Source organism: Halichoeres trimaculatus, unplaced genomic scaffold (assembly GCF_033239565.1).
Source record: "Halichoeres trimaculatus isolate MK-OKI-2021-1 unplaced genomic scaffold, fHalTri1.1 fHalTri1_scaffold_23, whole genome shotgun sequence".
Classification (NCBI taxonomy): Eukaryota; Metazoa; Chordata; class Actinopteri; order Labriformes; family Labridae; genus Halichoeres; species Halichoeres trimaculatus.
This window is the reverse complement of record NW_027437201.1, coordinates 5,308,842-5,324,745: the sequence shown is the minus strand read 5'-3', so window position 1 is coordinate 5,324,745 and position 15,904 is coordinate 5,308,842. Positions and strand designations below refer to the sequence as shown.

General features: G+C 40.3%; 1 protein-coding gene across 1 annotated transcript in view; it reads left to right on the top strand.

The window, feature by feature from the left end:
• Positions 1-4,679: 4,679 nt before the first annotated feature.
• chst15 (carbohydrate sulfotransferase 15) overlaps positions 4,680-15,904 on the top strand; it is a 69,330-nt gene continuing 58,105 nt past the window's right edge. The window contains exon 1 of the mRNA XM_074663303.1: positions 4,680-4,944. The gene's annotated coding sequence lies outside the window, so the exon portion shown is untranslated. The remainder of the gene's footprint in view (positions 4,945-15,904) is intronic.

The following is a 15,904-nucleotide window of genomic DNA, read 5'->3' as shown; positions in this document are numbered from 1 at the left end:
GATTTATGTTAATTCGAAGTAAAAAAAAAAAAAGTAACATTTATCTTTTTTTCTAAATAATTTGCTGATTTAATCTTGTGGCAACATCGTGTAATCACAATAGCAGAACTAACAAAACAGTGATGTAGTTGCACCAGGAACTTTTAAAGCAGATGCATGTCTTGGTTCTACCTAGGGTGCCTGGAGAGAGAAAAAAATGAGGAAAAAATTGGCAAAAAAAAATCAAAAAGTGGCTTAGGAAAATTGATTATGGCAGCAAAATTGAGAATTAAATTTGAAATTAAATATCAAAAAACATGTAAAAATACCAAAAATGACTTTGTTGTGACAGTGGCCAAAAAAAGATGACTGGGGGCAAAATAAGCATAAAGTTGTAAAAGTGGGGTTAAAAAAAAAGGTAAAAAGTGATGTTTTATGTAAAATAAACATTGTGTTCAAATTGCCTCTAACCCAGGTAATTCATTTGGTGTTTTTGTTTGTTAGTTTCATTTGTTTCAATTGTGGTTCGTTGTCGACTTGTTTTTAAATTTGAGTTTCAACGTCATTAAAAAGTCTTAAAGTCTTAAATTTAACTTGCCTTGAGCTGTAGGAACCCAGTATTACAATTTGGGTAAAAAAATTAGTACATTTTACCTAAAAACAAAACTATTAGATAATATTTTTTGTTTTGTGTTATGGGGGTTTACGAATGTTTTCATTCAAGAAAAAAAACCTCATAATATATTAGCTCAAGCTAACAGGTCGCACAAGCTTTAGTTCAAATCTTTGGCTTTATGTCAGAATTTAGTGAAACTCAATCTTGTGTGATGACAGCAGGCTGGAGTGGTTTATGAGGAGTCCCATCTCTACTTATAAGATTTATGAGTTTTATTACTTTGAATGGGTGTCAGCTGCGAATGAGCTGATAAAGATTCTGGCGTCAGATCTGTGCAGTTTAAGTGAGTACATAATCCTGTTCGCATCAGTTTGAACACAACATGAACAGAGTAACACTGAGGTCTGTTACATCCTTTGAAGCTGGTTCAGCTGTAGGAAGATTTCACCCCATCATTATGTTTCCATGCGTTTTGCAGTGCAGATGAGCGTAATGAGAGTGAATTATGCACAACAGAGGCGTCAGAGTTCAGACTTAGGATCAAAAAGAACATTTCTGACCTCTACAAAACCTCTTGTGTAATTACAGGTGGAGCAATACGATTTCTTTTAGGTGTTACAAACCATCAATGATTTAAATATTAATGTCTGTCTCTGTTAGAGCTTACACTCAGACCAGTTACTAAGGTTTTTACACATCCAGTTTAGAGCTCAGTGTCTGTCTCTTGTTCACACACTCAGGAATAAAGAGTTAAAAGGGTTCCAGCTGCATTCAGTCAGGCTTTGATTTGTGTTACTGCCGAATTGTCCGTCTATGAATCATCTCCCACATCTCTGGTCCAAACGTCTCCCTGTTGGACTTCATCATGTAAGAGCCTTGGGGGGTGTCAGTGTCCGTCTGTGCACAGACGAACACACACATTCCTAAATGATTGTGAAATTATTGGGCCTTGTCTGTGGTTATTGCAGCACATTTCTGGTGGATGTCTTTGTCTTGGAGGCAAACATATTTTTTTTTATTCCCCTGAACCTCTAATATTAGACCCCAGCAGTTATATTGAACACACCACTGAAGGAAATCTAACATAGCAACATACTGTGGCCTCCTGTAAATCCTTCTCTGCTTTAATGGTCTGAATAACCAGCCAGAGAGCAGCAGCTGTCTCGTTGGTCTCCGTCCCATCCCCCCACTGAGACCCCCCTTAACCAGCCTCTCTGAGCGCTCTGTGAGGAAAGAACAGCACAATAATACAAGCATGGACCAACAGAGACTCCGGCAGTATTAGGTTTATAGTGTTTTGTATTTATTAGGTTCTTACAGGGGTCTATCTACAGGGCTTGTCCAGGGCAGGACTGGAGATGACATCATTTGGTTAATGGCGGCTTTAAAAGGGTCAGATCACGCAAATAAAATAAAGCCTTATTACCTCATTTGCTCTTTAGCCATGGAGATATTTTTGACTTTATCTTCTTTGTTTTAATGGTGTTTGTCTTTGAGAAATCTGCCTAAACCAATAAAAGCTGAGTGGATATGAATGGAGGCAAAATTTAGAAACAACATTCTCTGATAAAAACGGCATGATGCTAGTCTGCCATGTCACACGCCCCCATTGTTTAGCTGTTTAGAATGAGTCTATACATTTCTGAGCAGGCGGAAAAGCAGGGAGCATGTTGAGAATCAGACTGACATCCTTTGTTTTTGGTTTTTTTGTAGAATTTCCCTCGATGCAGAAGATAAAATGTTTTTTTCTTAAAGGTACACTGTGTAAAAATGGAAATATTAAGCAACATCTGTCAGATTCTAGATTGAAATGCTCTCATGCTCATCCCTCCTGTCGGTGAAGCAACGGTCAAAAAAATATGATTAGTGTGATGCACAGTTTTTTAAGTTTTTACAGTTAAAAAAATCTATCAGTCTAAAATTATTGTGCACAACAACCACCCTTTTCTTCTCCTTTAGCTTCAAACTTGTATTTTTCCACTAAACTAAAACAAAATCACATTTTTTTCTGGGTTTGTCTGTTCTGTGCCACTGTAGAACGAAGCATGGCGGTGCAAGATGGCAGACTCCATGGTAGGGGGCCCGCTCCTCATGTAGATGATTTCTCTCTAATTCTTTTCAATACTGTAATTGATTTCCACCAAGTCTGTTTTTCTACATGCCTCCAATCACTACACACTGCCTTTAGGAGGAAAAAATAAATCAGCATATCACTCACACTTTGACCTGCAAGAAACAACATGTTTGGTCTATATATCCATTAATAAATAACAATCACATGGTTTAATATCTTTAACCTTGTTGTTTGGTTGTTAAAGATTGGATATACATTGGACATTGGATATTGGATTACACTGACATTAAATATACATAAATCTACTGACACCAAGTTGAACCACATGCTTTCAACAGTAAATGAACTGAGTAATCTTAGTGGTAACGGTGCTATTTAAGCACTTTTTTGTTGTTGTTTTTATTTATGTTTTTTTCAAAGGGTAACAAGGAGATGGGAAATGCAACAACCTGCTTGTCTATTTCCTGAGATCTGATTTCAGATACAGTAAAAGTTCAAAGGCAGGGGACGAACCCTAAAAAGCTAACATATACAAACCTGTCAAATTTGATACATGAGTCTTAAAGACCTCTAGCTCATGAACATGATATATAAATTCTTAGAAAACCTCTTAATTTTTTTTTTTAATGTATTCAGCCCCCTTGAGGATTATCATTCCACTACAGGCAACTAAAGTTGTATAATGGCCCTTTCCAGAACGGCTACTGTCACAAAATCATCCACACTTGTTTCAATAAAATCATTGCTAGTTTTCAAAAAGTTGGTATAAGAATAAGATGCAAGTTGCCACTCACTTTTTGAAATAAGTATTTTCTTCATCCAAATAAAGTAAATTTACCAATAAATCAATCAATAAATAGATAAATAAACAAACAAACAAATAAATAAAAAAATAGAATTTAAAAAAATGCCCAAACTGCCCAATTTAAAAAAGAGAAACATATCATAAACCAAATGATATAACAATATTTTTTGTGGATTTTGCGAAATGGGTGTATAAGTGCCTCAGTTCGAGAATCAAACAAATAAATAAATTAATAAATAAAAAATTCTGTCTGAATTTTGATAGCTCAGGCTTTTAAGGGTTAAATTGATACATTATAATCTAAAAAAAATGAAAACCCCAGAAAGACAGTATGTATTTGTTTTCTGTTTTTTTTTTTTAATGAATGTAGAAGAAATCTGGAATCCACTTACATCATACAGTATTATCTGTTTCCATGTGAAGCCATTCTACTGCATGTATTTCACTCTCCATGAAGCACTTCAGACTCCATTTCTTACATGAAAGAGTCTTTACAAATGAAGTCTGTAGACATCTTTATTCAGGTTTGGGATAAAAGCACATATTGAACTCCTATCTCACACAGTATGTTACCTTGACATATTTCACCTTACATTGCTAGCATTGAATGAAAAAGGCTCAAAAGTCACTGCAAGTCTTCCTATCTGGATATATTATAAAACTCAATATCAGTGGAGAGTTATTGGGGTTTGGCACCTGACATGCTGACTCTACAAGGTCTTTCAGAGGGGTTGGAAGCACCAAATTTTGGGAGCGAGGTCAATAAAATGTCATGATGTTAAATCTAAAAATATATGTCGTGGAACAAATGAAATAGGGTCAGGGGCTTATTTTGCTATCATGCTCTTATTCTCTGGGACATCCTATGAATTCCTGCAGTGTGATCCACAACAGCCTCAGTGAACCCATAAACTGAAATGCATTTGTTTGATTACTCTGGGGTTCAGTTGCAGATATGAATATAAAAATGTGGACAAATTAAACAGATTTTATTCCATTAAAGTGATTATTATGACGTTTCTTCAGATTTGTGTTTGGAGTGACTCATTAAATGTGAATTTTAATGATGTTTTCACATTAAATTCGAGCAGTTGCACTTGTTGTGTTTATACGGCGATTAGAGCTCCTCTCATAAAGGGACCCCTGCTCCCTCCCCTCTCTTTCTCCCCTTTCACCCCACACCCTGAACCCCTCCCTCCATCGGAGACGAAGAGAGGGAGTCTGACTCCCACCGTTCATATGGGCAGCCGTAGAAAGAGAGAGAAAAGCAGAGGCTGTCACACCGAGGAGAGTCCACTACAACTTGTTCACATGTACCCACCAGCGGAGGAATAAAATCAATTTGAACGCACGGATTTACAAATGCCATTAACCGCGTGACCGGGATGGACCTGCACGAGCCGTCTGTGAGGGGCTGCTTGATCCGGGTGGTCGCGTGAGAGACCGGCAAGCTTCGGAAAGAAACTCATGGTAGGTTTTTTACTTCACGTAGCATGATTTACCCACGCTTTGTAGATTTATAACTCATTAGCAAATACGTGACATGCATTTGTGTGTTTTAATTTCTATTTCTGGTTCGTGTTTTTTGGAGTTCGCGCCCTCGCTTTTCAGTTTTCTGCCTTTGGAAATGGAAAAGTTTGTTTGTGGCTGATTTGCCTGTGTGAGCGCGCGCCGTATAAAAGCGGAGACATCGCCAATATAACGGGCTCCTTTCAGCGGAGAGGCGCCCGCTGCCCGTACAGAATGAATGGGTCACTATGTATTCTAATCTAACTCAAGAGTTCACTCAGTTTTTGGTGGGTTTAGAGCAGCGCAGGGAGCTGCTGCTGCTGCTGCTGCTGCCTGTGGACTGAGCAGCATCCAGACGCGCGTGTTGTGGAGGAATATCACTGAGATGAAATCAGTCATCACCAATGTTGTGTTAAACAAAAATCGCTCTGATTTCACCAAGATTTCCTCCCTGAAGAGGAGATGTTGTGCTACATTTTGTGTGTGATCCTGCAGGGATGTTTGCTTCCATTCATGAGGTGCGATATTAGTAAGCGCTTCGACCGTGAGAGCCAAAACAAAAGGATTTCCTTCTGACCAATGAGAGGAGGGGAAGCCTCAGGAGGGACGGAGTGGTCCTCTCGCTTCTTTGTCCTCCTACCTGAGACACCAGACGGACCACACACTGCCTGGAGACAGACTGGGGACATTTGTCAAACGGGTCCCGATGCGTAAAAGTAATCTTTAACCAGTTTGGGGGAGAATTCTGCCTGGTTACATACACAGACACACGCGTTAAGGCTTTAAAGTGGCACCAAACAGCTCCTTATTGAGCGCACAAAAGGTCACAACACAGAATCATTAATTGACTCCTATACAACTCTAATTTCCTACTCTACTAAACGCATCAGAAATGTAAACACGTAAAGCAGCTCCTCTGAAACAGCCTATGGATTTATGGAAATACTGATATTTTTGGATAAGGTTAAGACATGCCCTCAGGGTGCATCTCATCACTTTAACCCCCCCTTCCTTTTCCCCTCATTACTCTCAAGCTGAATAAGTTAATGTGCAGAGGAACATGAGGGTTTTTAATTACTGTACTTGAGCTTTCAATTAAGCACATGCGCGCAGCTTGCCGGAGCATTAGCCGCGAGGGTCTGTAACAGAAAGTGAGCTAATCTTTGGAGAGCAGAAGAGCTGGAGCAGCTAATTGATTAGTCAAATGATGAAAAATTAATCATCAATAGAAACGCATGAATGGTTAATAAAGCAAAAACGACAAATATCATCAGAGTTAAGGGGCTGAAACTTGGGATTTGGAGCTTTTCTCTAAATTGTACGGAAGACAAAAGATGCCAAATTTGCACAAATTATTTCTGTCTTCAGAACACAAGGTAGAGCATTCAGCATCTCAGTATGACAAATATAATTCAGTGCTGAGTATTGAGAAAGAAGAATAGCACATTTCTTCAAAAAGAACATTTTGTTTAAAAAAGTCTTGATGCAGACCTTGAAAAATAATTTGTTTCATTCCATCAGATGTGATGTAAGCCAGAAGGATTAAAGCTCACCATTGAAATGTGTCTGTAGAATCAACAGTTTGGTTACATATTGATAAACTTAAGGGTCTTTCTGACTTCATGGTTAGAATTGAACAGTCAAAAATCATGAGGATGTGAACCTCTTTTTCTCGTAGTGTGGAGAATGTTTGACCTGCTGTCCAAAAAACCACCCAAAAAGTGCAGCACCACTGTTTTTATCCTTCTTTCAATGTGAAAATTAAGATGTTTGCAAAAAAATGTGGATATATATGTATTTCACATGTCAGAGTCTTATTTTTACTGGTTGAAAAATAGTTGAAATTGGTTTGGTCTACCACAGCTGGTGTTGTAATTGAGGGTTACAGTAAAACTGAATATCCAAGGAGAAGCAACCCTTGACGGCCTGACATGAAGTTATTCTTCGGTTTGTGTCCCTGAGTTATAACTGGTATCAGTCAAGTGAGCCAAATAACAACACAACATGTAACCCCTCAACTGGGAAAACAGCTCTGCCCACCCTGTGGGAGTGACAGGATCGACCTGAGGGCAGCCAAGAGAGTGAAGCAAGTCATGCAGCGCCATGCCTCCCCCAAAAAAAGCAAACATAAGATATCAAAAACACAGAAAAATAGAGAATGAGGAAAGGCAAGCTCTTGGAAAATGTTCAACTACTGTCTTTGACAAAAACTGAGCAACTGATGTCAGCACTCGCTTGGAGTCTGGGGACAGTAGCTAACTGTGCTTTGCTGCTAATGGTGTTGTTCAAATTTGAGCTCATTTAAGAAAATAAAGCAGGAACCAAGTAGCGACTTTCAGTCTCAAGTAGGGAAGCCAATGCAGAAGTGCTTCAAACTGCAGTTCCTCAAGTGTCCACTTGAGGGTGGCTTCAGAAACACTAAAAACCACATACACACCCATTCAGAAAAGCTGATCTGTACACCAAAAAATAAACATGTTTTCAACCAGGTTCCAAAAATAGTTTGGCTGTTAATAGCTTATTTCTATATCAGAACAAATAGTATACAAGTTTTTTTTTTTAAAACACATTGAAAAGTTGAAGTTGAAGACATTGTTAGTGTTGCTGCTAGCAAGGAGGCTAAAGGCCAACTTCAAATCTGCCTCTTTGGCTTTTGTTTGGCTGACCAAAAGTCAGGTTGAGTCACGGTAACTGTTGACGACAGGCTCCAAAACTTCACTTCAAGAGTCAAACGGTGATGTCACTGAAACTAGTTTTGTGTTTTTTACATGCAGTGGCTTAAATTTATTGTTAGCGATGTCAAGATACCATCAGATGGGCTAAGACAGCACTCTCGATTGGTTAATAACATAAAAAGCAACAAACTAAATGGTGATTTGTTTTATTTTGATTATGGTTGGTTATCTAACAACTCAAAAGTTTATATATTTTTCACTTGAAGAATAAAGATATAACAAATAAGAAATTCCAGTTGCATTCTTGGCTTCCCTGTCTTTGTGCCTCCATAGACTGAATGCTGAGGCGTCTTAAACAGGTTTTTCAGATGCCATCCTTCACTGTTGAAAACTGTGCGGCACATTTTTTTCTTTTCTGACATCGTAATGTTAAAGCAAACAATAAAACTAAAACTGAATCATAAAAATGAAAACCACTCGCAGCCATAAAACGGGCTCTCAGCTTTAAAGCACATATCTCAGAATGATGCATGCATAATCTTGGCACAGCTAGATATAAAAACACTTTCCCTGTTTGTGCGTGTGTGTTGTAGAGTGTGTAGCCATGTGCTTACAAGTTGACACAGAGTGTGTGTAGGAGGCGGGGACGTAGGCGTCGTAAATGTGGCGGGGATTCTCTTTCTCGCTGCGATATATTATTACACAGTGAGTGGGACGGATGATTAGGATGATTTAAACGCCGCGACAGGGAGTCGTGTGTGCGTGGCCTGCAGCAGCCACTCGGTCCTGTTCGAGCTCATTTCATCTCTCAGCGCTGCAGATTTCTCACTGAAGCACTTTGATGAATTACTCCGTCCGAAAGAAGTTGAGCTGGAATATTTCTGGCTGATCGTTCTGGATTTAGATGCAGCGATAACTCGGGGTTATTGTGGACGGCTGATGAAGTGTTCGTTTAAAAAGAAGTTAGTGTAAATAATGAATCACATCGTCTAATCTGCTCATATGAATGAACAATATTTACGTCATAGCTCCTCCATGGATGATGAAGGAGAGGATGTTTCAAACAGACTTTGATTACATGTAAATGTGATCACAGCAGGAGGAGCAGCTTGTAGGCTGAGTTTCCCGTCATCAGAGATCCCACTGATAGTGTCTCTCCCCGTAATAGACCGGCACTACACTCTTAATTATCGCAATCCAGACAAAGAGAGGGGATGCCTTTGTTGTTGAAATCTTTGTCAGAGATTTCTCCAGGGAAGGAAAGTCAATTGAAACAGCTGAGAGAATCTGAACGGCCTTTTTAGGGCCACTTCATCATGAATACGGGGGAATTTGGCAGCAAACATGCGCAGAACTGTTGCCCTTTTGCAGATCCGTGGGTCATTACACAACGACAGTGATAAAACATACCCTCCCACGTTTGTGCAAATGCAATACCACAGACTGAATCTGTCAGAAGATGAAACAAGTGTGTCTTCAAAGCAGATTTCGTTCCCATGTTGTCTTTGAGTTATTGGCAAAACAGGCGCAGTGAAACTCTGCCTTTATTAGTCCAGACAAATGAGTCCAAATGGAGACTTTGGTGTGATTTGTTCGGCTGTCCTGTATTTAATGTCAGACTGATTTAACACGCTGCTGCTCCTGTTTATTCAAACAATTTAAATTCTCCAAAAAGCAACGCGTTCTTTATTGCCGCCCATAAATCTAAAGGAAATGTGCATATTTGGAAAAGCTCGGGCTGTATTCTGATTCATTAAAAGAAATGAGAATAAACAAAGTGCTCAGCTTGATTTGTAGCCCTCTTCCATTTTTTTTTTTGCTCCACTTTGTTTTTGTGTGATATGAAGGCGTTGTTGTCTGGAACATTTTGCACCAGACAGGCTACAACTGACCCTGAGTGTGTCATCTCGAAAACTTCGGACCAGTCCCTTAGCTGACCCTCGTTTCCATATTCTCCCACTGACTCACACATTCTTGCCTTGCTCTGATAACCTCGACACCCTTTTCTGCCTCTCCTTTCTTTGGGTTACGTCTCCTTTTTCAGCCTGAAGCAGCGCTCTGTGTTTCTCAAATGAAGCATTTGACCTCTCTTTCAGGGGTCTTTTATTTCGGTCGCTGCTGCAGGAAGCTGAGTGTCAAGTGAGCATCAGAGGCCTCTGTGCAGCCGCTCCACTGGGCTGGTCCCAGGCACAGGGCACACAGACGGTACATATAGAGCCTCAAACCATATGTACTCAAGCACTCTAACGGGGTCGGATGTCTTTCAAATATGTTGTCCTCGTACTACCCCAAGCAAAACTGCTATGACTTCACAAGAAACTAGTAGGAGTGACTTTTCCTACTTTTCCTCTTTGAAACATTCAGATCAGGAAATCTGAGACCTGCTATAAGATCCAGTAGTGATATAAATCTTTTATGGAATACAGAGGTAAGTAAGCTTTGACGTATATATCTTGGGTCATTATGCTTCACATTGTGTCTAGAGCTTGTATTTAAAGAGGGGGGACATTGATTTTTTTTTAATAGGCTTCAAACTATTCCTTTTGTACCCCTGTAGTAGCTTTACACGATGTACAGCTCAAAACATCTATTTTTTTCTCACATTGGTGTCTTGGAAAACTCTTATTCCAGCCTCTTTCTCATTAACTAACTGACTGTCATTGACATCTACAGACAATTTTTTTTAGGCAGTCATTTATGTTTTTCACAAGGCAAACTGGGGGACAGTCTGGCAGCGCTTGTTCATCAATATCAGGTTTGTAAACTAGTGTATTGATGAACTGACCCCTGTAGGTGGCCCTTTCTTCGGTCCTTTCTTTGGATGATAGATCGGCATAGCTTATAAGGGCACAGTCACATTGGTTATTCAAACTGTGCCGTACTGAAGCACGATTGCCACCCCGCAGCACTGTTTCCCTGCTGGACAGTATGTCCCACGGTCACACTACTCCAATATGAACCAGACTGAAGACACATGCATGGCCTGCCCACATCATCTGTAGCATCTGTTTGATTATACGAAATGTGATCTTGTCAGAGTCAGCGCAATGGAAAACACTGAACACTGCTATAACTTTAGTGACTTTTGGGCTAAAGTCAAGTCATTTGGTCCGACACAGCCCTCTAACACCCCTGCTGCTACTTAAAATGGTTGTCAAGAGGAGTGGTTGCCGTGATCACACGCCATGGATCATACACCATGGATCATACACCATGGATCGTACGCCATGGATCGTATGCAATGGATCATACACCATGGATCGTACGCCATGGATCGTATGCAATGGATCGTACGCCATGGATCGTACGCCATGTTCGCATACTTGCACTTGAGCATGAAGTGTACCGCACTGAAGCTTACCTCTCTGAATCATGCCAAGGCAAAGAAGTAAACAATGGTCAAGCACGGCACGCTTGTGGTCACACTACAAACCAAGGGTCAAAGCATGCTTAAGCACAGTACAGATTGCCTGTGTGACTGCGCCCTGAGAGAAGGATGCAAAACGTTGTGTATTGGACTAGCATCGGGCAGCTTGCACTCAAACAGATTTTGGGATGGGTACCGAATTAGGTACTTTTATAGATATTGACAGAATTCTGTCAAAAGTACTGGATACCGATTCACGTAAAATCAAAAGGTACCATGTTTAGGAACCTAAATGCATCTTTGTGACTGTGAGAAAGAAGAAGAGTAGGCGATTTTCCATGCTGGACATGAACACAGCATTGGAAAATTATATACTGAAGAATAAATATGTTGAATTGAAAATAATTTACATTGTATTATTAAACAAATTGATACTTTTCACCACATATTCACACAAAAGTACCGAAAATTTGTACCCATGAGTACAGATACTGATTGCCAGGTACCGGAAATCAGTACGATATTGTTTCAAATGTGAAAGGTACCCATCCCTAAACAGAGTGGATGACAGATATCATGGAGAGGATCAAAGAATGTAGCTCCAGAGACAAGCAGTATAAATCAATCATTGCTTGCTTTGTCCGATTTTGGTCGAAAACAAGCGCCTGTGTTCCTGATGAAAATAAAGAGTCTTCCCCCTTTTTTGGTAACGTAGGTGTTTACAGAGACACCAAACACAATATCCTGTGGATCTTGAAAGATGCTCTGAAAAAGGCTGGCAGCTCCACAACCCCCTTCCCTCTGATTGGCCAATCATCTGAAACCTGCCAGGTGCAGAGGGTCTCGCCAAGATCTCATGAACCAAAAATTTTGAGCAGTTTACAGCCAGATTCTGTGATTTCTGAAGTGGTTTGAAATTTGTACATGCTCAGTATGGACATCCAACATTGTTATGTGGCACATGTTCAAATTAGGGGACAGTACTACACCCCCTCTTTAAGGTCAGTTCGGTATTCATAAGGTTTTAAGACTGTATTTAACAAAATCAGCACACTCTGATTGAGTCACCGTGAGTGTTTTTAGCTGTATTAAACTTTTTTTGACATCCTATGACAGACTACAAATTCCAGCAGCAGCAGTCGTGTACCACCCTATTATTAGATGTTTATTATTAAACTGGATAGTGAACATGCAGAAAGTGCTGCAGCTGACAGATAAATCTACCTCATCAGTATGCAGGGGGAGTTTTTTCTGCATCAACATAAACAAACCTGACTGTCAGGGACTGTTTTCTTCTGTGAGTCTATTTAAAAGTTAAGTCCTGGGCTATTCAGCAGCCTATCAAAACACGTCAGCCCTTATAGATGCCATCTTTAGCTCCACTCCTGTCACAAGTAACCCCTTTGTTTTGTAAATGTTTCATAGACAGACGGCTGGGTTTTTTTTTTTTTGTGTGAGCTTGCTCCTATGTGACAGCAGGCTCCAGTTTTAGACTGAATGATCTAAACTGAAGAGACGGGATCCGGGTGCTTTGGGTTCAGGGGTTTGGAGGATAATGGTGCATGCAGGAGGCCCAGTGATGGATGGATCCTCCAATGAAGTTATGTTATGTATTCCTGATGAGAGCAGTGGATCAGCGGACAGGATTTATGCGGCTGTGGAGGAGCAGGCACTCAAGAAGATGCTGTCTGTCAGAAGCGGCGGTCCGAGGATGTTTGTCACTGTGATTGATGTGCCTCTGGTGATTAAGCTAACATGCTGACAGACATTAATCTGCTTTATCTCTGGAGTCACTTGCATGGGAGTTATTTTTCTCAATGTTACTTGCTCTGGTAAATAAGGGGCAGCATGGGAACATTATTCTCTTACTGGTTGTGGCTGGTCCTGTCATTGTCTGGGAGGTCTGAACTCTGAGTTATTCCAGCTTGAGGAAATGTCACTGTATTTATGAGTCCAGTACATTCCTTCAAAAATGCCTCTTTATATCTGCCTGGAAACCATAGCCCTGTTCCCACCAAGGGGTTCAGTTCCTATCGTCTCAGTACGGCATGCGTTTTGGGGCGTTTCCACTGACTTAGGATGTATTCACACCTGTGGCTCATTACCTTTGTTCTGATTCAGGGGCAAAAATGAGACAATTGTAGCGGTTGTCACTTGGTTTGTTTGTTTTCACAAGGCAGAAGTTTGTTGTGGTCCAAAGTTGCAAACAAATGCAGATCTTTTTTTTTTTCTCTCATTGGTCAGAAATCAAACCCGGAAGATGAGGAGTTTCCTTTATCTTCATGGAGCATCAACAACATGTGTGGCTAATTAGCGTTATAGTGTTTATGGCTTGTGTAACAGTGTGTGCTATATGATCAACATATGAAGTTTTAAGAGTCCTGACTGCATTAAGGCACTTCAATAAGGCACTTTATTTCTTTATCGTTTCTCATAAGCCTACGACGAGCTGTTGTTGATTCTTCCACTCCTTCTTTGACTGTTTTGACTACTACTGCCCCCACCTCTTATAAGTCAGTTGTGCCGGTTGCTGGGGCGTTGTGTTCTCACTGTAAAGGAACCAATACAGGGCTTGAATGAAAACCAGCCGAGACCACCTGTTTTTGGTGATCTCGAATGCTTGTTTCATCCCACATCCGAGAGCGATTGCTGTGTTCACATATGCCCAAATGAACCGGGATCCCAGGGGAGCTGCTCACTGTTTCAGAACAACTGCCCCAAACAATCCAGGTGGGAAAACACCCTTAATCTAGGACAGATCTCCAAACATCTAAGATGAACTGTCTCACTTTTTGGGACCCTTCTTTTGGGGTGCCAGACAAACTGACCTCAGAAGGTGGAGTTTGAAACACTTCAGTCTATTTATTGGTCGAAAGAACCTGTAATAAAGAAAAAAAGCTTGATTGTTCTTTGTAACAAAGAGCCACATGTCAACCACAAAGAAAACAAATCACTGGATGTCTTCCATGGTTGCTCTTTGTTTACTGTGTCACGTTTTTCTTCTTTGTTGGATTTATTAGTGGGGTACACTGGGTCACGCTGATATGGCGTCACACTACTGCGCAACTGACAGTGGCTATCTGCACATGCTCCCTACCTAAGGCATGGTTGGCTGTGGAAACGCAAACAGGATCAGGTTTTACCGACCCATTCTAAACAGTACTGATCCAAACTGGACCAATTGGTGGAAACATGGATTATATGAATTTCATGAATTTCCCTTTGGGGATTAATAAAGTATTTCATCTATCTATCTATCTATCTATCTATCTATCTATCTATCTATCTATCTATCTATCTATCTATCTATCTATCTATCTATCTATCTATCTATCTCACAGGAAGGCATGGTGCAGATGCAATATCAACAAAAGTTTTTGAATTTCAAAAGTTAATTTTTAAGAGTTGTGGATTGTCATTAATCAGGAAACAAAAGCTCACAGCTTAAAACTGTGACTTTAAGTCTTGGACTTACTCTTTATGTTTTGTGAAGGACACTATTACTGCGCCAGCGCTGCACCCTGTGTGTTCGTTGGACATCATGCCGGGACTCCAAGGTGCTGAGTGAGAAGATAAAAATCTGGCACCTCCGAGTTCCTGTGTGTCTTTGCCAGGTTGGGGGTCATTGCTCGTAGTAATGAAGCTTGGGAAACTTAACTGGCTTTTATTTCCCTCACCATCTGCACTCAGTTGTGTTGTATAGATGGAGTCTGTCGACTGAGGACAGGCCCGGCTTTGCAGTAGCAGTTTGATTTATGAGGCTGCGCGGTCTGAGGAAAATATAACCGATGCAGACAAATGTGTTTACAATTATGCAAATAGCCCTACTTACCCAACACAGCAGATGCCTTATCTCTTTGTAAATACTATATAATTAACGATCATGTGTCATTTATTAATATATTTTTCTAATCATTGCTTTTCTTAAAGATTATCAAGCAGCTGATTGGTTTAACCAGGGTCATGGGAGAGATCTGAGGTAATGGTGCTGCTGTTCAGACTCCTCTTAGCATCATCTGTGTAATACTTTTAGATAAAGCTGGTTTACTTTATGGATATTAATATTTTAAGATGTGCTACATAAACCTCAGAAAATACTTAAATGAAAGAGAAAATGTTCTTAAAAGTGCTTAACTTGCTTGAGAATCATCTCATTTTTTTTTACATTTTCTCAAGCATCAAAAGAACATCCCTCATCACTTTCAGTTTTTTACCACGTGTACATTACAAATAGCAAAGTTAACACCTAGTTTGGCATTCAACCAAAGAATGGCTAACAAAATCTAGAAACCAGACTCTAACAGCTAAATTCCTCCAGATCTTTGTTTGATCCGTCTCTTCTCCGTCGCAATGCTGGAGAAGATTCTAGTCCAGTTGATGTGTTTACCTCAGCAGCCAATCTGTTTCTGATCTGTTTCAACTCCACTGCTCCACTTTTTTGCTGGATGCTGAAGCAAAAAGCATAAATCAGCACAGGCAGATGTGGAAACAAGTAGTAGTGGAGTGGAGACGGACTGAACAAGGATCTGGAGTAAGTCTGGCATAAGCATAGAGGTCTTGTCAGAGGTGGCTTGGACAGAAACAAACATTCTGACACAATCTTACCCCTTTGGAACAATGCTAATGTAAACCAAATCACTGTTATTGCCACAGTATCAACAGGCAGACGTGGAATATGCTGGAGTCATGGACTGATATTCTTGAATCATGTGTTAAACCTGAGCCCTTGAACCTGCCTTCAGTCTGGACTTCTCAGGGTTCTTAGTTTGTGTTGAGCTACAGATACCTTGGTGTATTGATTGATGAATACTCGACTTTTGCTCCTCACATTCAGGGGCTGGTCAAATGTCTGACACTGAAGCTTGATCTGTATTTTAGG